Below are 24,951 nucleotides of genomic sequence, written 5' to 3' on the forward strand. Positions count from 1 at the left end.
CTCTCCTCCTGCTGAACAGTGCGGAAATGAGACCACTGACTGGTTAAAAACAGCAATTGAAGCATGCGGAAATTTTATAGCAAGCCCCACTCTCCCCAATGGTTTACTTCTACTTGCGCAGCTGTCATTGCTCAAAGGCAGCATAATACCGCAAATTTAACCGACATGTCCAGTTCAAACAGTATATAGAAGCTAGAAGTAATGTTAAGAAAGAAATAGCGACAGCTAAGAGAGAATTTACTGAAACCACCCAAAAACGCATTGAAGCACAAAAATTAGGAACTCGAGACTTCTGGAAAGTCTACAACAGTGTAGTAAATAATGGACAATCAACCATTCCCCCACTAACCAACAATCACGAGGTTGTTTGCTCAGCAACCGGGAAAGCTTATATGCTTGCCAGTCGGTTTGCCCCAAACACCACACTGGACCCTTCCAACCACCCCCTCTCCGACTTTCCTTTGCGGATAGACGCCACACTAGACGATCTGAAAATCACCCCTGCTCAGATGCATGCTATCATAAAAAATCTTGACACTTCAAAAGCACGTGGACCTGATCTCATCCCAGCTGTGCTATTAAAAAAGTGCTCAGCCAGAGTAGCTCTAGTTCTCTCCAAACTCTACAACAAATGCCTTAATGAATCTTTCTTTCTGGGCTGTTGGAAAACTGCTTCTGTGGTACCAATATTCAAGAATTCTGGCGAAAGAACTGACCTATCAAATTATTGCCCCATTAGTCTTCTACTTTTCGCCAAAATATTTGAGACCTTAATTAACCATGCTCTAGTCCATCACCTTACAGATGCTAAACTTCTGACTGACCAACAATATGGATTTAGACAAGGCTGTTCCACAGCAGACATCCTCACTGTAATCTCTGAACGTATATACAATTCACTGGACAAATATAGGGAGGGCAGAGCGGTAGCTCTAGATATATCTAAGGCTTTTGACAGGATATGGTATGAGGGTCTCCTCAGGAAAATTAGATCATACGGTATCACTGGTAGAATACTTAACATAATTAAATCCTTTTTAGATAAAAGCAAAAATCCAGGTTGTCCTTGACGGTCGCACATCTAAACAATATGATATAAATGCGGGAGTGCCTCAGGGTTCTATCCTTGGACCTCTGTTGTTCCTAATATTCATAAATGGTCTCCCCAACAAAATTGCCTCTGATATGGGTATATATTCTCATGACACCACACTCTATAACAGGCATGAGAGGAAAACAAATGAACGCATATCTAAAGAAATGGTAAACACACTAGAGGATGACCTCCAATCTGTAGTGGAATGGGGACAAAAATGGATGGTCACATTCAATGCTGCCAAGACTAAACTGGTTTCCTTCAATAATTACAAGACACCTTCTTTGCCACCAATAGCAATGGCCAACGACTCTTTATCCGAGAGTACATCTTTGGCCTAACGTTCATAGGAAGCATGAGTTGGAACAATTACATTGAAAGCATTGCCAGGGACGCTGCGAAAAAGGTATCTTCTCTTTACCGTGCTAGAAAACTACTAACACCCGAAAGTATCCTATACCTCTATAAAGCCACCATTCGCCCATGTATGGAGTATTGCTGTCACATTTGGGCTGGTGCATGTGCTACTAGTCTCTCGCTACTAGACAAGGTTCAAAAGAGAGTCGCCAATCTGATAGGCCCCGAACTGGCATCTAAGCTTCAGTCTCTATCCCCTCGATGAAATGTTGCATCACTCTGCCTGTTCTACAAGTATTTTAATGGTGAATGCTCTGGCGAACTGTAGACCTTTGTGCCCCCACGACTTGAGAACCCTCGACAAACCTGACAGGCAGCTAAATCCCATTCCCACACAGTAGAGATCCCTAGATATAAAATATTTCTACTATAGTAGTTTCTTCCCTAGAATCGCTAGACTCTGGAATTCCATTCCAGGTCCCTGCTTCCCCAACTGTACTGACATGCAGAAGTTCAAGTGCAACGTGAAACGACATCTTGCTGCCCAAATCTCTACATAGTAGATGTTGCCCCTGATAGTAGCCCCCTACACCAAAGTGGTAATTTGCCTTGTTTAGGATGAAAATGTAATAAAAAAACAAACAAAAAAAACTAATAAACATACTACGAATATATATATATATATATATATATATATATATATATATATATATATATATATATATATATTGCTTATAGACACAAATATACATGTTTGTGATCTCGCAAAACCAAACTACGCAGTCATCTCGGAACAAAAGCTGGCAGAACAGTCAAATATTTTAAAGAAGAAATATGACAGAATCAAAAAACAAGTTTACTATGGAAATAGCATAAAAGAGTCGGTAAAGATACGCCAAAAACTTTCCATTGCAAAATAACCAAAAGAATGTGCCAACCAACCGCGTGCTAAGTATTTTCTCAATGAATTCTCCCAGCACTATATAGATAAGAAGGTTTGATAGGTTAAAAACAGAATCACTTCACTATTTTAGTAGAGGATTATAATGGCTGCCCAAGATCAAGGCTTGATGACCAACAATAACAAATGCAGATTCTACCAGACAGAAGTAGAGAGTGTGAACCACCTGACATCTAGCTGTAAGGGTTGTCTGGATCCCCAGGAAAATATGTAAAATGCTGAATATCCAGTGTTGTAGAAAGTCATGGGAGCATGTACCAGGAAGAACAGTTGGAAATAAGTCATGCACCATCCACTATGACGATGTAATTGCTACATCTACCTACCAAGAAAATGGAGCTGTTAAACCTGCTATAGTGGCATGATACAAGGAGAAAGAAGCAACCTTAGTAGAAGTTAGTGTCCTCCAATGGTGCTTTGTTAGACAGCGCTAAGAAAGATAACGAAATACCAAGGTCTTATGTACGACATGAAAAAGAAATAGGAATCTTAAGGAAGATCTCTATCGTTTCCATAATTATAGGAGAAACTGGACTCAAGAAAAGAACTTTAAAAACTATATGGCAAATATACCTGGTGAACCAAGTGCAAGAGAGATTAAAATATGCTACTTAAAGTGACGGTTAGAATATCTGTCGGTTGGGATGTATCAGATAGCGGGTGAATGCTTAGCATCCAGTAGGATGCCCTATTCTCAGCTAGTGTAAAATGATAGATCTTTTTAAAAAAAGTGATGCACGTGTGTGTAAGAGAAAAAGAGAGTGTGTTTGTATGTGTGCGTGTATACAATAAATAGCCAGGTATACAGTCTAATAAATTAAGATAAAAGAATATGGAAAAGAATAAAATTAGAATCATATACTAAGTGAAAAAAGAATGTTTGTAGGATTCGCGGATTAAGTCAGTGAAAAAGCAACCAAAAACGTGGGATTAACGAAAGGTATTTTTTTTAACCTAAACGTCACACAGGCAGGCCAAGCGACGGGAAAATTCTTTCATATAAATGCTTGGATGTATCTAAAATATGATACGTCCATTCAATGTAGACGTTTAACGATAGAGATATAAAATAACGTGCATAAAAAATATATTTATGTCACTTATATCAGAGTATGTGATGTTTATCTGGTGAAAATCAAAGTTGATTCATGTTTCATTACGTCAAAACGTGCTTTTTCGGTAATCAGTTTTATGAAGAAAATATTCTTGTGTAAGGTGGGGGGGGTATTGGAATAGCAGTCTGGGTTTCAAGGGTTAAGACAGGCGGAAACTAATCGGTAATCGGCTTTCAAGATTCCTTTGAAGCGTTTCTCGTAGACTTTATTTAAAGTTAAAAGAAATCAAATCAGAAAATAAATAATATCCGGTTCTTGTGACCCACTTTAATTAGAAACGTAATCAAGTGCCAATCACTCGACATTTATTGATTTTTAACTTTTTTCTCAACTGTTTGATAGCACGGTTTTCTCCTAAAACTAACCACATTTCTCCCCCCTCTGCCTGTCTGTCCGTCTGTCTGTCTCTGTCTGTCTGTCTGTCTGTCTCTCTCTCTCTCTCTCTATATATATATATATACGCATATATATGTATATTTAATCACATATATATCTATATCTATCTATCTATCTATCTATATATATATATATATATATATATATATATATATACAGGGTGTTTCAAAAGTCTTGGGAACATTACAAATGCGTATATCTCATGAACTATTCCAGGTAGAAAAATGAAACTGGTGTCATTTTAAAGCTTGCTTAATCAAGTTTTTGGTTATACTAACGATTTTCGTCTCATCTTTCCAGGTGCAGTAATGGCGTTCTCTAAACAAGACAAGGCATTTTGCGTCCTCCAATTTGCAAAGACTGAATCGTGGACATGTGTTCAGCGTGCATTTCGCAGGAAATTTAAAAAAGAAGCCCCTGAAAGGAAATCCATTGTCAGATGGCATGCTAAATTTGTGAAAGATGGGTGTTTGTGCCCAAGTAAGCGAACAGGTCGCCCTTCAACTTCAGAAGATGCAGTTGAGCAAGTTCGGACAGCCTTTCAGCGGAGCCCACGTAAATCAGTGAGAAGAGCCAACAGGGAACTTCAGCTTGCTCCAGCAACTGTCTGGCGTGTCTTAAGGAAACGACTGCAAATGGTACCTTACAAGCTCAAGTTGGTCCAAAAGTTGAAGGACACTGATAAGCCACTTCGCCGTGACTTTTGCATTGCAATGCAAGAGAAGTTGGAAGATAACGGCTTTGATGACCGGCTTGTCTTTAGCGATGAGGCGACCTTCCATCTGAATGGCAAAGTTAACAAGCATAACACTCGCATATGGGGTACTGAGAATCCTCATGAACTTCTTGAGCACGAGCGAGATTCACCAAAAGTGAACGTGTTTTGTGCAATTTCCAAGAAAGGTGTCTGTGGACCGTTCTTCTTAGAAGAGGCAACTATCACTGGTGAAGCCTATCTCAACATGCTGGAAGTCTGGTTAATGGCTCAGTTGGAAGAAGCAGAATCTGATGACTTCATTTTTCAACAAGATGGTGCACCACCACACTGGAGTCTTAGAGTAAGGCAGTTTCTTAACACAAGGCTGCCTGGTAGATGGATTGGGAGATCTGGGCGAGGTGATGACGTTCTCATGCCCTGGCCTCCTAGGTCTCCAGATCTTACCCCGTGTGACTTTTTCCTTTGGGGCTTTGTCAAGCAGCAAGTCTATGTGCCGCCCCTTCCAAGAGATATTCACGAACTAAAGGCTCGAGTAACGGCAGTTGTGGGAACCATTGACGTCAAGATGCTGGAACGCGTTTGGCAGGAAATGGACTATCGACTAGATGTCTGCCGTGTGACGAATGGTGCTCATATTGAGCAACTTTGAAGATTCCCCACAAAACTTGAAACTTTAACCTTTCCAACGGTCCCAATTTCATTTTTCAACTCCTAATAGTTTTTGAGTTATTAAAAATCGTTATGTTCCCAAGACTTTTGAAACACCCTGTATGTATATATATATATATATATATATATATATATATATATATATATATATATATATATATATATATATATATATATAATATGATTAAAAGTACGTGTGATATTATGACGTAATGGAAAAAGGAGGAAAAACCTGTAGCCTTTTTAGAAATTTTCAACATTTAACGTTGAAACGTTAACGTTTAACGGGAGGAAAATCTTCATAGTAAATTTTGTTTATTCCTCAATAATGCAAAATTATCCAATTATATAATTAAACACACACACACACACACATATATATGTTTTCAAGATATCTGTTTTTATTCAATTGTAGTTTTTTTATTCAATTGTAATTGTATATACATATATTGTAGTAGTATATTATATATATAAGAACCCCGGGATACGGTGACCCTAGGATACAGTTTTTCCAGGTTGTGATGTGGAATACGATGTTTTTCCGGCCCCTGGTTACGGTATTTGCCCCGCCTTACGGTGTTATTTATAATGTTATTTGATTAGATACATGTGTATTATATACTGTACTGTATTTTGCTATTAATTTTAAATGATGTATCCCTTGATTCTACTGTATGTATATATATATATATATATATATATATATATATATATATATATATATATATATATGTATATATATATATATATATATATATATATATATATGTATATATATATATATATATATATGTATATATATATATAGTCTAAAGAAGCTTTTATTAAAAAAAATGTAAAAATAAAAAATGCACTTTAATTTCCCAGAAAAACAAACTAAATTTCACCTATTGTAAACTTAGCACCTACATAATCCGACGTCCAACCATGTAACGATGAAAAAAAGTTTTGTTAAATAGAAATTAACTTAATACTTGCATAAGCAAACTACTTAAAAGTCCACAATTATAAAGAAGACTTCAACTATATAACGATAAAAAAGTAAACTGAATTAAAAAAAAATTAAATAGAAAAACGAGGATCCTAATCTGCCTAACATGTAGCTGTTTCGGAGATTTAAAGACAGGACAGCTGTAAAATACATGGCTCTCCAGTGGAAGATATCACTTCCCCAATAACAAACTGTAGAGCAATACGGTTGCTATTTATACTACTATATATAAAAAATAAATAAAATATTAATAATAATAGTAAATTTAATAATAACATTACAAGATCCGTTCTGTGACATGTTAACCAGCATATAAATGCTATGAGATTAAAAATGCAAAGCAAGAAAGGCAAATAGATAAGAAACCCAGCCATACCCATAAAAATAAAACAATATATAGACAAATAGATAAGAGTAAAAAACCTATAAAAATAAAACAATATATAGACAAATAGATAAGAGTAAAAAAACTATAAAAATAAAACAATATATAGACAAATAGATAAGAGTAAAAAACCTATAAAAATAAAACAATATATAGACAAATAGATAAGAGTAAAAAACCTATAAAAATAAAACAATATATAGACAAATAGATAAGAGTAAAAAAACTATAAAAATAAAACAATATATAGATAAATAGATAAGAGTAAAAAACCTATAAAAATAAAACAATATATAGACAAATAGATAAGAGTAAAAAACCTATAAAAATAAAACAATATATAGACAAATAGATAAGAGTAAAAAACCTATAAAAATAAAACAATATATAGACAAATAGATAAGAGTAAAAAACGTATAAAAACAAAACAATATATAGACAAATAGATAAGAGTACAAAACGTATAAAAATAAAACAATATATAGACAAATAGATAAGAGTAAAAAAACTATAAAAATAAAACAATATATAGACAAATAGATAAGAGTAAAAAACCTATAAAAATAAAACAATATATAGACAAATAGATAAGAGTAAAAAACCTATAAAAATAAAACAATATATAGACAAATAGATAAGAGTAAAAAACCTATAAAAATAAAACAATATATAGACAAATAGATAAGAGTAAAAAACCTATAAAAATAAAACAATATATAGACAAATAGATAAGAGTAAAAAACCTATAAAAATAAAACAATATATAGACAAATAGATAAGAGTAAAAAACGTATAAAAATAAAACAATATATAGACAAATAGATAAGAGTAAAAAACCTATAAAAATAAAACAATATATAGACAAATAGATAAGAGTAAAAAACCTATAAAAATAAAACAATATATAGACAAATAGATAAGAGTAAAAAACCTATAAAAATAAAACAATATATAGACAAATAGATAAGAGTAAAAAAACTATAAAAATAAAACAATATATAGACAAATAGATAAGAGTAAAAAAACTATAAAAATAAAACAATATATAGACAAATAGATAAGAGTAAAAAACCTATAAAAATAAAACAATATATAGACAAATAGATAAGAGTAAAAAACGTATAAAAATAAAACAATATATAGACAAATAGATAAGAGTAAAAAACCTATAAAAATAAAACAATATATAGACAAATAGATAAGAGTAAAAAACCTATAAAAATAAAACAATATATAGACAAATAGATAAGAGTAAAAAAACTATAAAAATAAAACAATATATAGACAAATAGATAAGAGTAAAAAACCTATAAAAATAAAACAATATATAGACAAATAGATAGGAGTAAAAAACCTATAAAAATAAAACAATATATAGACAAATAGATAAGAGTAAAAAACCTATAAAAATAAAACAATATATAGACAAATAGATAAGAGTAAAAAAACTATAAAAATAAAACAATATATAGACAAATAGATAAGAGTAAAAAACCTATAAAAATAAAACAATATATAGACAAATAGATAAGAGTAAAAAACCTATAAAAATAAAACAATATATAGACAAATAGATAAGAGTAAAAAACCTATAAAAATAAAACAATATATAGACAAATAGATAAGAGTAAAAAACCTATAAAAATAAAACAATATATAGACAAATAGATAAGAGTAAAAAACCTATAAAAATAAAACAATATATAGACAAATAGATAAGAGTAAAAAACCTATAAAAATAAAACAATATATAGACAAATAGATAAGAGTAAAAAACCTATAAAAATAAAACAATATATAGACAAATAGATAAGAGTAAAAAACCTATAAAAATAAAACAATATATAGACAAATAGATAAGAGTAAAAAACCTATAAAAATAAAACAATATATAGACAAATAGATAAGAGTAAAAAACCTATAAAAATAAAACAATATATAGACAAATAGATAAGAGTAAAAAACCTATAAAAATAAAACAATATATAGACAAATAGATAAGAGTAAAAAACCTATAAAAATAAAACAATATATAGACAAATAGATAAGAGTAAAAAACCTATAAAAATAAAACAATATATAGACAAATAGATAAGAGTAAAAAACCTATAAAAATAAAACAATATATAGACAAATAGATAACAGTAAAAAACCTATAAAAATAAAACAATATATAGACAAATAGATAACAGTAAAAAACCTATAAAAATAAAACAATATATAGACAAATAGATAAGAGTAAAAAAACTATAAAAATAAAACAATATATAGGCTAAAGAAGCTTGGAGCAAAAATCAAATGTAAAAATAAAATAAAAAATACACTTTAAATTCCCGACCCTCCCCCAACTAAATTTAACCTATCGCAGACTTAGCACTCACGGAATCCGACGTCTAAAATTTAAATGACATGTTCCGCTTTTTCTTTGCAATGTTGACTCCTTAGCAGCTATTTTTTCTTTGCAAATCGAATTTGTTCCACAGGTACAAATCCCCTATATATAAAGTTGCAAGTCTGTAGACCAAGAATTGATGGAATGATTTAGTAGAGGCGGTTCCACAGACAAGATCACTATATATATATATATATATATATATATATATATATATATATATATATATATATATATATATATGCATAGCCCCAAAACGTCGCAACCTACAAGAACCATGGCAACCAAAAAGTAAAATATTAGTCAGAAGATCGGACATTGTCCGGTATTGAATGGAGATCGACAAATGTTCCGCCCTCTGATACTTTTATTATCATCGAAATCGGTGAAATCGCCTTATTTTTAATCAAATCGATTATCTGCTCTAGTTAGGGATACCCCGCAGTGTACCGGGAGAAAGCTTCACATACCCCCATGCAGTGACTAGCAATATGTTGTAGTCTAAATTGAACTATAAAGAATCTACTGTTTTTATAAAAATACCAGTAAATAATGGTTTCACTTACAGTTTCAAGCATAAAACTATAGTATCATTGTTCAATCGTGCTCTAAAAACAAACATTCATTTCGAACGTGCTACTGTCATATCAAAGAACCAACTGTTGATTTTATGAAATAATGTTTAAATAATCACTTGAGTTAAAGTTGAAAATACCAAGGTCAAGTATCATGGGTCAGCTGTGCTCTAATATACATCCATATCGAACGCGCCTTTATAAAAAGAATCTACGACTGATTTATACGCTGGGCCTGTTTGCTTACGTTGATAAAACTGATCAAATACACTTGTGTATTATATATTAGGTACGATATAATATTCAATAGAGCATTGGTTCTGTAATAAAAAAATAGGAAATCTGCATTAATTTAAATATATTTAAGCGTATTTTGTGATCCAGCAACGCCGGGTCGCCCCGCTAGTAATCCAGGGTGGGCCATAAGTCGCGCACCAAAGGATTTGAAATAATTCTGATAGTAATAAACGTTATTTAGTAGATTTTATATTTTCACATCACTTAATTCTTTGGTGCATGACTTATGGCCCACCCTGTATAATAAAAACTTAAATTAAGGAATTGGATTTTATAATTATAAACTAGCGGGGTGGGGGCCGGCTTTGCCCCGTCGTAAAATACGCTTAAATATGATATTTTAATTTGTCCAGATTTTGTATATATTATTATAGAGTCCTGATTTCAAAAGTAAAAATAAAAAATGTATTTAGGTGCCATCAGCTGGAATCGAAACCGAAAGCAAAACTGTAGCATTCAAAGCTGGTGACGTTACCACTGTACCCACCAGACACGCATATGAACTGATAAAAAATAAACTAAGATGAATATACAAAAGGTATAACGTCTTTTTTTTCAATTTTGATCCATTTTTTGACCCCTTAAAAACTATTTAATCAGTTAGAGACCCATAAAAGAACGGTCCATAAAAAGTCTAATCATTTGGAGCCCCTAGCGCCTCTCTGCAACTTTTAGTTCCGGAGGAGATAGTTTGAAAATATGGAGACACAGACAAACAGACATACATACAGACAAACAGACATATAGCTTTTTATATATTAAACCATGACCGCTGTATTTATCAGGGTTAATTTGAGTTTAAACCGAAAGGCATTAATCGCATATTTTTAACTCACGTTCACCCTTAACAAGGCACATCGCCACTTGGACGTAAGAGACTACTTTTTGGGATTGTACCCAGGAAGATTAACCAAATGTTGGTTTACGTTACATTTCAACTTCTTAATATCAGTACAGTCTGGAAAGCAGGTAGCAGGAAGGGAATTCCAAAGTCTAGCTGTTCAAGGCCATCATTCGCCCATGTATGGAGTACTGTTGTCACATCTGGGCTGGTGCATCTGCTGCTTATCTCTCGCTCCTGGACAGGGTTCAAAAGAGAGTTGCCAACCTGATAGGTCCTGAACTGCCATCTAGGCTTCAACCTCTGTCCCATCGACGAGATGTTGCATCCCTCTGCCTGTTCTACAAATACTTTAATGGTGGATGCTCTGACGAACTGCAAACACTTGTACCCCCTCGACGTAACTACCCCCGACAAACCTGACAAGCTAGTAAGTCTCATCCCTTTACAGTAGAGATCCCTAGGTGCAAGAAAGCCTTTTACTCCAACAGTTTCTTCCCCAGAACTGCTGGACTTTGGAACTCCCTTCCGGGATTCTGCTTTCCCAACTGTACTGATATGCAGAAGTTCAAGTGTAATGTGAACAAACCTCTTTCTACTCACCTGCCTTCATAATACCCCTGCAAATTAAGTCCCTGGTAGTAGCCCCCTGTTTCAAAGTGGCACTGTGCCTTGTTTGGGGTGAAAATTTAATTACAAAAAAAAAAGAGAAAAAAAAACTAATAGATTTGAAAGCTTTCTGGCATTTAGGGATCTCAACAGTGAAGGGGTGAGATTTTGTTGCTAAGCGGGGTTTTCGGAGATATTTTCGTCGAATGGGGCACAAATGTAACGAGTTCATCATAGGATAAGGGTTGGAGATTAGTTGACAGAGTGGAACATATTAGATTGAAGACTTCATTTTGAATCCCATCCAAGAGGAAGAGGCTAGTTTTAGATGCACCAGCCCATATGTGGCAACAATTACTACTTCTTCCAATATCTATCCCGCACTCTTTAGATCTGTAAAACTGATTTATACATGGTAAAGCCAAATAATGTTCGTTTCTATGACAATCAGATTTCTTTTTCTTCTGGCAAAGAACTCAACCTTTATCCATTTCCCCAGAACTTTCTAATGCCCTTGGATTATTGAATGTTTTAACGTTTACCAGGTTATCTTTATAACGAAATCCAGGCACAAGAAAAAAACAAACAAACATTTATTGCATTCTGAAATATCACCGAGAGGATTAACAGGTGCTAAGATGATGGCCAAAGGCTTATCTTAAATCTTTAATCTTTGCGTTACTAGTGTCGTCGACGACTGAGTGTAAGAAATAATCCGCCATAGAGATGATTTCTGGTTTACTCATGAAGACACGGTTGAGATTATTGATATTGATTGCTGTATCAATAATAAAACCAATGAGAAAATGTTTTCATATAATGAAAGTAACGAGAAGACCCAGTATTACTCAGGATTGAATGAAAAACTCTATGCACATAACACTTTTATTTTTTTTAGCAAACCAGAAGAACAGACTCAAACACTGCAGTAAACTGTGTCCGGTCAGATTCTTCATATTAAACTTTATCAGTAATATAATTTCCGACGAGCGTTTCAGTTTCTCAAATTTATTAATTTATTTTTTAATTATTAGGTGAGAATACACATTAGCAAACAAAGCCCCCTCGCTATGTTAAGAATGTCTTTCTATATAATGTTATTATTTCAGAATTAATCAGTAAACTACAGAAGATTATTTAGAAAAATATTTCTAATATGGAGGCTTTGTTGATTATTCTTTACTTTCATCTAATAATCAATTAATAAGTAAATAATAGTACAAAACTTTTCAAATGAGAAGAGTAAACAATCGAAAATAAGACGTCACTAATATCAGAAACCAAATCTGATCAGACCCGGGTTACTACAGTTTTTTAGCCGGTCTTTCTTTTTGTTTATCTATTTTTTTTATTCTTATCTTTTTACACTTGAGAATATTTAAGTTTAGGATGTGGTCCAAGTTCTGTGCAGAGTTAATCATGGTTGATATTTTGATCAACTTTGGTGATGATTTTCAAGCGATGTGGAGGCTATACTGTGCACAAATAAACAAACATATCGACAAACCAACAAACTAACTCAACAAAAACAACCTCCTCGGCGGAGATAATTTACAAATTGCTATAACCAGATGCTTTTTTTTTTATAGCAAATGTAATAACAAAATCACAGGCAACATTATTCTCGCCATCATGGTATTAATCGACGGTGGATGTAACGAGTTGATCCGGTATCAGAATCAAACAAGATCAAGGGAGATAACTCTCTTTTACTCAACACAAGAAATAAAGTTTATTTTTACATTAAACAAACAATTGTATTTTCATAATATTCATTTGTATATTTACTTTTGGAACAACAAAAAATAAACTAAATTCAACAAATATAGACCACTATTTCACCACTGAACTTTGTTATGTACACCAACGGAACAAACATGACTATTAAAATCAAAATTCAAAAATATCATGAATGTGTCATCGGTACCGTGCTATATTATTTGATTAAAACTACGGTCAGATCATTCGTGATGAACGCCTCGACGAACTTGTACTCTTAAAAGATTTTCATGAGACAAAAAAAAATGATTAGCAAAAATAAAAGGGTTTATATGATTAGAAGCTTACTGATTCATTTCTTTAAGGTAAATAGATAGTTTTTATATTTTAAAAATATATCATTCTTAGCTTTCTTAAATTTCTAATAATATCTGAAATTTTAAACACTACATCAAAGGTGCCAATATTATTTCATTATATATAACTAGCGGTGGGAGGGGCGCCCGGCTTTACCCAGGCGTAAAATATGCTTAAATATGATATTTTAATTCGTCCAGATTTCGTATATATTACTATATAATCGTGATTTCAAAAGTAAAAAAAAATATTTGGGTGACATCAGCTAGAATTGAAACCGAAAGCAAAACTGTAGCATTTAAAGCTTGTGACGTTACCACTGTACCAACGTGACATGCATATGAACTGATTAAAAATTACAAATTAAAAATGAACTAAGATGAATGTAAAAAAATATATATAACGCTTTTTCAATTTTTATCCATTTTTGATTCCTGAAAAACAATTTTCACTGGCTAAAGATTCATAAAAGAACAGCCCGTAAAAACAATCCAATCATTTGAGGCCCCTAGCGCCGCTTTGCGACTTTTAGTTTCGGGAGAGTTGGAGTTTGAAAATATGGAGGCAGACAGATAGATAGACAGGCAGACATACCAACCGACAGGCATATAGCCGTTTATATATTAGATTTTTTTATTGGGATCCTTTGAGATGAATATTTATTTATTCTCATCTTCGTATTGTTGTTGTTCACCGTGTTTCGGCCAACTCATCCTCTGGCCTTCTTCAGCATTCCTATTCCGTCGCGGTTAATAACCTAAAGAAGGCTAGAGAATGAGTTGACGGAAACGTGGTGAAACAATAACCATGAAGATGAGGATAACCGATTATTTGATGTTTATTAAAGAGTAGTTGACTACTTTTCTTCGCTCTGTTTGATATATTGATTCATTTGAAGAAAAATAATGGCAAACCTCGTGTGACATAATTTTCTTTATTGTGAAGTGCATTTAAATATAAAAGCAAAGTACGTCCAAGGATGGAGTACTGCTGCCACATCTGGTCAGGAGTTGCTAAAAACAGCCTATCCTGCCATGACAGAGTACAAAATAGACTTTGTGGCTTAGTGGGGGATGCCCTTTCTTCTTTCCTGCAACCTCTTTCCCACAGAAGAGACGTTGCGAGCCTGTCTTTGTTTTATCGTTATTTCCATGGCAAGTGCTCGTCCGAGCTCCAATTTCTGCCCCCCTCGCCAATCCTTCACGAAAAACACCCATCTAGCTGAAACCACTGTCCGTAATTTTTCCCACTCTTTATCTGTGCCTAAATCAAGACGTAGATTCCATGAACAAAACTTCTTTCTTAGAAGTGTACGTCTGTGGAACTCTCTTCCGTTTGTCTGTTTCCCACCTGACTACAACTTGGATGTCTTCAAGTCCAACATAAACAAATTCCTGATGAATCGCCCCCTTAAGTAAAACACTTTATCAAATCTCCAATAATAACGATTACTACGATACTATCCCATTGATTACTGTACACGCAATAACCCTTATCGCCAAGTAGCTTTCGTGCCTTGATAAGTGGTGACCCCGATGTAAAAAAAAAAAACCCAAAACTCTGACCTGATTGTGATGATGTGTGTGAACCAGAAAATATTTTATTTGCTATTCTAATTTGCCTCTCTTTGATTTATCGAATTCTATACCACAATTTATATTAAAAATAAATAAAATTCTAAATAAAATATTTAAATAATTACACGTCGTTACAAACGTGTGTGTGTGTGTGTGTGTATTTTTTTGCTGACAAAAACAGATGCAATAGTGATGAGGTTTATCGATTTCGTTTTTGTAGTATTCCTGTTATTCGATTCTTTGATTCAACAGTAATTTAAGAACTAGAGAGACAAGCGAAATGCGAAAACGCAAAAGAGGCAGTCAGTGCCGTTTGCTAAAATACGGTTAGTTTGGATCTCATCGATTCCACACTTGGGTAGGCACCTGTTAGTAGTGGAAAAGGAAGAGTTCCAAGAGGAAGGAGTATGGTGTGGGATAAGGTGAAATAAGAACAGAGATGGCAAGGAAGAACGGAAAGAATAGAATAGTCGAAGAAAAGAGTGATTGGATGAAAATACATACACAAACGAGGGATGAAGAAAAAAAAATCGATGCTTATGCAGTTGTGATCACAGGTGAAACTCACAATTACTCGAGTGAAAATTGCAGTTTCAAATAAATTAACAGGAAAATTCTTTGTTATACATAAGTATTAAACAAAAATAGATATTTACACACAAAAAAAAATTAGGATTTCTTATCAAAGATAATCTTAAGCAAAAATAAAAATCAGTTTCATTATATCTTGCCAATACACTGTTGATAAGAGCGGAAATAGTGTAAAGCAAGGGGAGATAAGTCAATTAGGCATTTAACCAAGTAATATATAGTAATACTAGCAAAGATACCCGTGCTTCGCACGGAGCTTTGTTGCGCACTCGGGTACCAAAATCTGTGGGCACCTTTCCAGTAAGTTGATGTTGTAAGAGCAACGATTGCATAAGGTGATTAACATTTTAACTACCTCTTGTAGTGACTGAAATTCAATCAGGAACTTCACAAAACATTTTCATCAAAAAGGAAGGTTACTTGATGTTACATAGTAAATTTTTCATTGAAGTAATTTTCAACTCTTGCTTACATTTTATCTTGATCATTTAATACTAAAAACTTACCACAATCAGATCATGTCACTTTTTCCTCATATCCATTTCTCGAACTTTTCACTGAAGAGCCTCAGGGTAAACTACATTTCTGCTGCTTTGATTTGGAGCCAGAATGTAGAGTTTTTCTGAACTTCCTGTCCGGCTGATGGAGACGTAGAACATACCGTGACTGAAGCAGTCTGATGTCAAGTCTACGCCAATGGTGTTAAATGTCTGACCTTGACTTTTGTTTATGCTCATTGCAAAACACACCTTCACAGGAAATTGGAGTCTCCGGAATTTAAATGGAAGTTCTGAGTCCGATGGAACTAAGGGGATCCTTGGCAGTAGAACGGTTTCGCCTTTGTAGGGACCACAGGAAATGGTGGCCTCAAGTACATTGGTGTGCAATCTGGTGATAACACATCTGGTTCCGTTTGTTGTTTTTGGTGGTTCCAAGGATCGAAGAATCATGATTGGCGATCCAATTTTGAGATTTAAAATGTGTGGAGGCATTCCAGATATCTCCAAAGAGTTTAAAAACTCCACAGGGTAGTGAACAGCTTCATATTCATTAGTAGCCGAATCAACTGACTTGTATTGCTTTGTGTCTCCTGGAAATTCATCCATTATTGAATTGTTCAAATGATTCACATTGCTGTTTAATGGCGAAATAATAGCCCTCTCAGCAAGCCAATCCGGTGATTTTCCATTGTTTTGCAGGTCTGGGTACACTTTGTCTTTCAGTTGCTTCTGATTACCGACACATTTACCAAGCGCAGTTGGAATCTTAATTGTGTCAGGTGAAGAAGTGATAGGAAACTGACCATTACCGATTTGGAGAAGCAATTTTGAGAAGTCTGCTGCAGCTGTGTTATCAGAGATATAGGCTCTCATATTAGTAGTCAGTCTCTTCACTATAACGTGCCTCCAGAGATAGGATTGTTTCAAACTTGCATTTACAATGTTAGCCCTTGTGCCATTTTTAACCACTGGGAGGATTTGACAGAAATCACCGCAAAATAAGGTTGGAATGCCACCCATGGGATTCTTGTTTCCTGTGATGTCTTGCAGTGTTCGGTCAATTGCTTCATAAGCACTCTTGTGCGTCATTGGGGCTTCGTCTACAATGATTGCAGAGGTGTCTCTAATTACATTTGCCAAGGCTGAGTTACCAGTAATTTTGCAAACTGGCTGATCCATTCGATGAGTATCCAAGGGTACTTTAAAAGTGCTGTGAAGAGTGCGGCCACCTTGTAGTAGAGTAGCAGCAATGCCACTGGATGCTGTTGCAAGCACAATCTTTCTCATGGATCTAATCTTTGCAAGGATCAAATTGATTACAAAAGTCTTGCCCGTACCACCTGGAGCATCAAGAAACATCATGTTTTTGTTCATTTCACCTTGTGCTTCCAACATTGCCATGAATGAATTGTAAACTTCTCTTTGAGAATCGGTCAGTTTTTCTTGCATATTTTCTGCTTGTAGGGAAAGTTCTTCAAGATTATAAGTAACTTCACGTTGATACTCTCTCGCGAGTCTTTCATCTCTCCCTTGCGTTGGTGCAGGTAATCCATAGCTTGCCAATGGTTGACCGCACATAAGGAGAACTTTTTCTTCAATTAGACAAAGAGTTTTATTGTAGATGTCCTCATTAAAATCTGCTTCTGGATTGTTAACTTCTTGCCTGTATCTGTGAAGAATGTCTTCAGATATTACATCACGAAAAGCCATCCAGATCTCAAGAGGATTTCTTGGCTCACAGGCTGTTAAAATTATCACAAATAGGCTTCGCAAATTTGAAGGTGATTGAGTGGCACTTGCCTCTCCCACTGCTTGATGCAAGTGATGGTCATTTTCTAGAAGGCCTTGAGCAAGGCACGCTGCTCTGTATGTTTCAAACACCTGACCATTATATGCTCACAAATTTTGAAATGAAGTTGGACCAGCAACCTCATTGAGCAACAGGCGTAAGAAATAACACTCCCCTGCTTTTGGACTAATCGTGTAGATTCTCCGAATGCATGGTGCCTTCCATACATCATCATTTTCAGTACCTTCAACTTGTACCCCACGCATTCTTCTCATCCATTTCTTTGTCGATTTCTTCCAAGTGTAAAACTCAGGGACTTCTACGTATTTGAGACCCCTTGCAAAGTCATCCTCATGGCAGAGTTGAAAAAATGCTGTCAAAGTTGTGGCAGGCGGTGGACCTTGGGCTCGTTCCAGAGCAGTATCAGCTGAGAACATGACATGCTGCCCATTTTCAAGATGAACAGAAAGTTGTACAATTGGGGGGAAATGTTCATGGATGGGATGTTCCAATATCCTCCAGGCCGCCTCTGAACTGCCGACATACCTTGCATTCTGGAACTGCTGGATCTCATCCACAATGTGACTTTGTACTTGGCCTTGTTGGTTAGCTGCTCCATCAGTTCTTTGTAGTTCAAACACTGCTTGATCACATCCTTTATTCACGTATTTGAGGACATATTTGATGCTTTGGATCGAGCTGCAAATTTCTACGTTAATGTGAGCGTTGAACTGCTGAAGGAGGACCTTTTTGTACGGAACAATCCACTGGTTTGTTATTTCTTGATTAACATACCGACCATTTCTCTTCATCCTTATTGTACCAGTCTGGCCTCCATCTTCTGGTTTTCTTCGCCTGTACTTGGGGTAAGAGTCTTGGCCTTGCTCGGTACACTGAAGAAATTCTTTTGGGTATTTTTTGGAACATTTGTTGTCAATCATACATGGACAATTTGGATTAAATGGTCCACAAGGTCCATGCACCATATGTGCCATCACTTTAGCATGAAGATCAGGATCTTCCTCTTTGTCAGGGATCTCTGCAGATATGCAGAGATCCATTTTTTCTGGTAGAAGTTTGTCCTCTGGGGCCTGCCAGGTGAGGATGTGTGCATGCGGCAGTCCTCTTTTTTGATATTCAATACTGTACAGGAAAGCCCTCAACCTGCCAAATCCTCCCTTTTTAATAAATTCAAGTAACTTTTTTAGCTTCTGCCTGAAAACCCTGGCAACCATATCTGGACGATCCTGAGGGTCTTGCCCTTGAAGACAATTTTCTGTAATTTCTGTCCACTTTGGATTTGTTGTGAACGTGATGAAGAGGTCGGCTCGGCCCATTCGCCGAACATATGCCATGGCATCACTTTGACGCTCAAACATGTATCGAGGGCCTCCTGTATAAGTTGCCGGAAGTACAACTCGTTGACCAAACTGTTCTGGATTCCCATCCTCCCTAAGAATTGAATCTCTCAAGTTGCTATAATTGTCAGCTCTCAGGGTCTGTTGCTCACGCCTCAGGAACTGTAAACGTTCTGTTTCAATCTTGCAGTACACATCCACCAGCCATTGTTGAAATAGCCTTCGGTACCAGAGAAAATAGTTTCCAGGCCGAGTCATTAAATGGTACGAATAAAATTGCTGTTGGGTAACTTTTCGCCCATTGGATGCCTTCATGTAGATGTTGTAAGATGGAGAACCATAGGGGTACATTAACGGGTACATTAAAGTATCGTAGAGGGGATGTAGTTCGGAGATCCATTTTAATGTATCATTTCTAAAACGCAAGACAATATCCCGGTTAGCTGTTGGTTCATTCTCCATTAATATTCCAATCTCATACGTTGTTGTTGGAGCATTGAATCGCCGTGGATGCTCTTCTTGCGGCCTTCGGTCTTCCCTTATGACAACTTTATGTTCTACCAAGTGTTCTTCTTCAATCCTCTCCTTTGTTGTTTTCAGCTGACAAATGAAGCTGTTGTTCTCATGTAAAAATTCAGTCAGACTTCGGAGAATGTCTCTATTGAGTCTACTGTCACGTCCCCGATTATGTAACACCTCTTCCAGACTATCCAAGAAGTAGACTTGAATAAACTTTGCTGTTTCATCTTCAGGTGGTAAAAGACTCCCAATCTGGTGGCAAACCTGGCCTCGAATTCTAAAAGAAGGATTCCACCCATGTACTGCCGCAATTTTGTGACCAAATGATGTCATTGCAAAACAATTGTTATAACTGCGTAGATTTTGCAGAAAATCTTTAGAGATGGGACCATTGCCGGAGAGCAAATCTTGAAGCAACTGAGGCAGTGGTGGAAAGCTATCAAGCACAACTTTGCCAGAAGAACAACAACAACCAGGGGTTTCTCCTTTAAATTTTACAGCTGAGCAATGTTGACATACTTTGTCCATTTTTCCTATATCAGCTGTAGTGAGAGAGTCATTTTTGTTGTAGAGCAATCCTTTTCTATTGCAGTGTTCTATTTCATGGTGTCTCAAAGCAGTCATTCGTTGTCTAGCTGCCTCGTTTTCTGTCAATTGCTGGGGCAAAGTCATACTCTCTCTCCATGCAGCCTCTCGTTGTTGCCCTTGGTATAGGCGAAAGCTTCGTTGGGTTTCCGATTCATTCTGATGTCGTTGAGCCACTCTCAACTGACCTTGTGTACGTCTACTTACCTCATATAATTCATTCGATCGTAATATTGCTTCTCTTTCCAGTGCATATCTTTGCCTTTCTTGAATTTCATCTTGTGATGAATTTAACCGCCTTACAGCATGTCTAGTTCTGTCAGCTTCACGTTGGGTTTCTCTTTCCAAATCTGGCAGTCTTGCTCTCCTTTCTCTTTGACGTATCCTGTTAAGTTCTAGACGTCTTTCTCTATCTGAATTGTTTTCATTGGAGCGAATTGCAGCAACTCTTAGTCTATTAGCTTCCAATCTTTCCATTCTTTCTTCCTCACTTTCGTTTCTACTTCGTTTGGGTGGCATAATTTCGGTTTTAAACGGAATTGTTTAACGATATTAATGATTGTAAATTAATTAAGCGTAAAGGAAATGTATACTAACTGAAATGGACGAACTATAAATAATATTTCTGAATAGTACAATTATAAACAATTATATTGTACCTATTTACTATGCCTCCCCACGGGACAGAGTTAGACACCAGGGTCGTTTTTTAACGTGGAGAAAAGGTACAAAAATAAAAATTGTCTCAGTCGTGAAGGATTTCTCCTCCACCGAAAGAGAACAAGAAAATGAAGTGCAGCATCTGAAGAACAGATACTACACTTTGATCTTGACCAAAAGGAATGAATAAAAGTGACCTACGTGTGACTCATTACTTCCGGGTGTAAACGTCACAGTCTAAAAGTAATAATTAAAAAAAAAAAGTAAATGTAAAATAAATGTAATACCAACTTAGGTTAACTAAGTAAACAGTACAATTAAAACAGTTCTATTAAAACAAATAATTACTAAGATCTAGGTAATTGTTAGTCTCATTGTTATGGTTTTAAAGAAAAAAATGTGTAAAAAAAGTTCTGCTTTTGTGAGTACGTGTATTTCTTTTAAATTACATAACCTTTTTATTTTATTATTTATATCTCTTTTAAATTCATATATTTTGTTAGTAAACTGGAAGAAATTCAGTTGAATAAAACCTTGTTCGTGTTCTTTACGTTAAACTCATATTTTTATAAAAGGTTCATCCGGTTTAAAGAAAGCACTAAGTTTAAATAAGACTGGAAATAACTAATTCAATATATAAATAGAAAAATGACATAAATATAAGCTTTAAGTCTTAAGATAGTAATAATCAAAATGTAATAAATTATTTGTAGTTCAAATCTATGATAAGACAGGCTTTCGAAATAGGCTCGACCAGAAAGATTAAATTGGAACGAAATTATAATCTCCGTGCCATTTTCAAAACAACCCCACAAAAGTAACGGTATCCTGCAGTTGGTTAAATGACAATGGTTGTAAGAAAAATGTAAAAGAAAATGCGCTTATCTGTTTATTTTGACCTGTTTTATTTAATTAAAAAAAAATTGGCTATAACTAGAAGAGAGCGTTATGTTTTGGGGGTTGTTTAAAAAATAGAATGGAAATAAAGTTAGTTCCGTTTTAATCGTCTTTAATTGCGGCAAGCGCTAACAAAATCGAAAAATCACTGTTTACATTCGAAATGTTAACTTTTATAGGTTTACAGGTTTGCTGACAAGGCTGGGGGTGTTTAATACAATTATTTTACTAAATTGATTTTTTTCATTTAAAAATAAAATTATTTCTTTTTTAATAAAGTTTTATTTTAAAATATTTGTTTTTGTTTATTTATATAAAATTACGATAGTTGAATTGTATTCTTTCAATTATATTGGCAAGTAAAATATAAAAGATTAAAACGGAACGAAATTGAAATTTCCATTACATTTTCAATACAATCCCAAAACATAAAGCTTTCCTCGCCAATGAATTGTTTTGATAATATACGTAAATCGAATATAAAATTAAATGAAAATATATTAAATAATTAAATGTTAAATAGATTTTGTAAATAGTACAGTTGAAATGATTAGAATTATTCCAATATGTAATAAGGTCGAGGTAATTAGTTAAAGAGATTTAATATAATGTGATATGCAAATGAGCATAAGTCATTCGATATGGGGGTGGTTTGTAGACTAGTATATAAAGAAATTAGGCATAGATTCTTATGTCTCCTATAACAGAAACATCCTAAAATGGGTTCTAATGTTTCTCTACCAGGAGAGATCTACCCTCTTACCTCCTTTATATTTCGTTGATGATGGAGAGCTGTACACACAGACAGAAACACACGAACCCTATTACTTTATAAAAATATAGATATAGTAATATACGATAAAACTGACTTTTATAACATTCTTGTTGATAATTTCTCCTATTTTTCGGCGAAGATACTTATTTTTGCATCATACATATAGAAATCAAACAGTTTTTAATTAGAATACAATTTTCACTTATGATCTATACTGTAGAAATATTAAAAAAAAGTCTGTTGGGTTCAGTCGTGTACTAATTCTATTAGATAATGCATGGACTGCATCTTTTTTCGTTTTATTTTGAAAATAGCAACTTAGACTCATAATGTAAATACACACTGGCTCTTTGAGGATATTTTTTACTCACTTTTACCTCCAAACAAGGCATATCGCCACTTTGACGTAAAGGTGCTACTATTTGGGACCAAGCCTAAGAAAAATTAACAAGATGTTGGTTTACGCTACATTTGAACTTCTGCATATCAGTACAGTCAGGGAAGCGGGTAACAGGAAGAGAATTCCAAAGTCAAGGGAAGAAGCTAATAGAGTAGAAAGCTTTCTGGCATTTAAGGACCTCAACAGTGAAGGGGTGTCATTTTGTTGCTAAGCAGGTTTGTCGAGGATATGTACGTCGAGGGGGCACAAGTGCAATGAGTTCATAAGAGCACATTCCATTAAAATACTTGTAAAACAGGGGCAGGGATGCAACATTACGGCGATGAGACAGAGGTTGGAGTCTAGTTGACAAAGCGGGGCTTTTTAGATTAAAGACTCTTTTTTGGACCTTATTCAAGAGAAAGAGACTAGTGGTAGATGTACCAGATGTGGCAACAATACTCCATGCATGGGCAAATGGTGGCTTTGTTAAGAAACAAGATACTCTCACGTGTTAGTAGTCTTCTAGCACGATAGAAGGAGCCCACTTTCCTTGCAGCAGTCTTCGTAATGTTCTCAATGTATTTGTTCCAGTTCATATTTTTTGCAAGAAGTTTGAAGGAAGAATTCTCAGGTAGAGTGTTATTTGACATAGATATCGGTGAATTGAGAGGCTTCTTGTAATTGTAAAAAGGTAGCAACTTAGTCTTACTAGCATCAAATGTTACAATCAATTTACGGCTCCATTCCACTACGGTCTGGTGGTCATTTTCTAAGAATTCAACCATTATCTTAGATTTGTGTACATCCTTTCCTTCCTCATGAATGTTATAGTGTGTAGTATCATCAAATATAGCCATCTCCGACACAATATTATCAGGGACGCCATTAATGAATATCAGAAAAATAGTGGTCCAAGGATCGAGCCATAAGACACACCTGCATTAACGTTACCCTGTTTAGATCCATTAATGATAACCTGGATGGTTGTATTATTTATGAAAGATCTAATATTTAATATTCGTGCAGTAATACCGTATGATTTTATTTTATTTTATTAGTAAGCCTTCAGCAAGACTTTGTCAAAGGCCGTGGATATATCAGCAGCTACAATCCTGACTTCGTCCGCTTTATCCAGTGCATCACCTAAATCCATACTTTTTGTCAGAGAGATGATTAAATTTTGCATCTTTGGGTTGAAATACAAATAATGTATATTTCGACACTAAACATCACACAAAACGATTGCTGTGCTGTAAAACACATTTAATCATGTTCCTGATTATTTCATGTTCAAATGTGTCTCCACTGTTTACTATAAGATAGTCATGTGTAGACTGAATTTTTTTTTCAAATTCGTCCTTTCTTCGTATGTATTTTGTGTAGATTGTGATTTTTTTAAATTGCCTTTCTTCGTATGTATTTTATGTAGACAATGATTTAAAAAAATCTTTTATTTGAATGAATTTTATGTAGACAATGGTTCAAAAAATCTTTTCTTTGAATGTATTTTATGTAGACAGTGATTTAAAAAAAATCTTTTCTTTGAATGTATTTTATGTAGACAGTGATTTAAAAAAAATCTTTTCTTTGAATGTATTTTATGTAGACAATGATTTTTAAAAAAATTTTTCTTTGAATATATTTTATGTAGACAGCGATTTAAAAAAATCTTTTCTTTGAATATATTTTATGTAGACAGTGATTTTAAAAAAATATTTTCTTTGAATGTATTTTATGTAGACAATGATTTAAAAAAATCTTTTCTTTGAATGTATTTTATGTAGACAGTGATTTAAAAAAAATCTTTTCTTTGAATGTGTTTCATGTAGACAGTGATTAA

The sequence above is a fragment of the Euprymna scolopes genome, chromosome 14 (assembly GCF_053919585.1).
Source record: "Euprymna scolopes isolate OS-2025 chromosome 14, ASM5391958v1, whole genome shotgun sequence".
Taxonomy (NCBI): Eukaryota; Metazoa; Mollusca; class Cephalopoda; order Sepiida; family Sepiolidae; genus Euprymna; species Euprymna scolopes.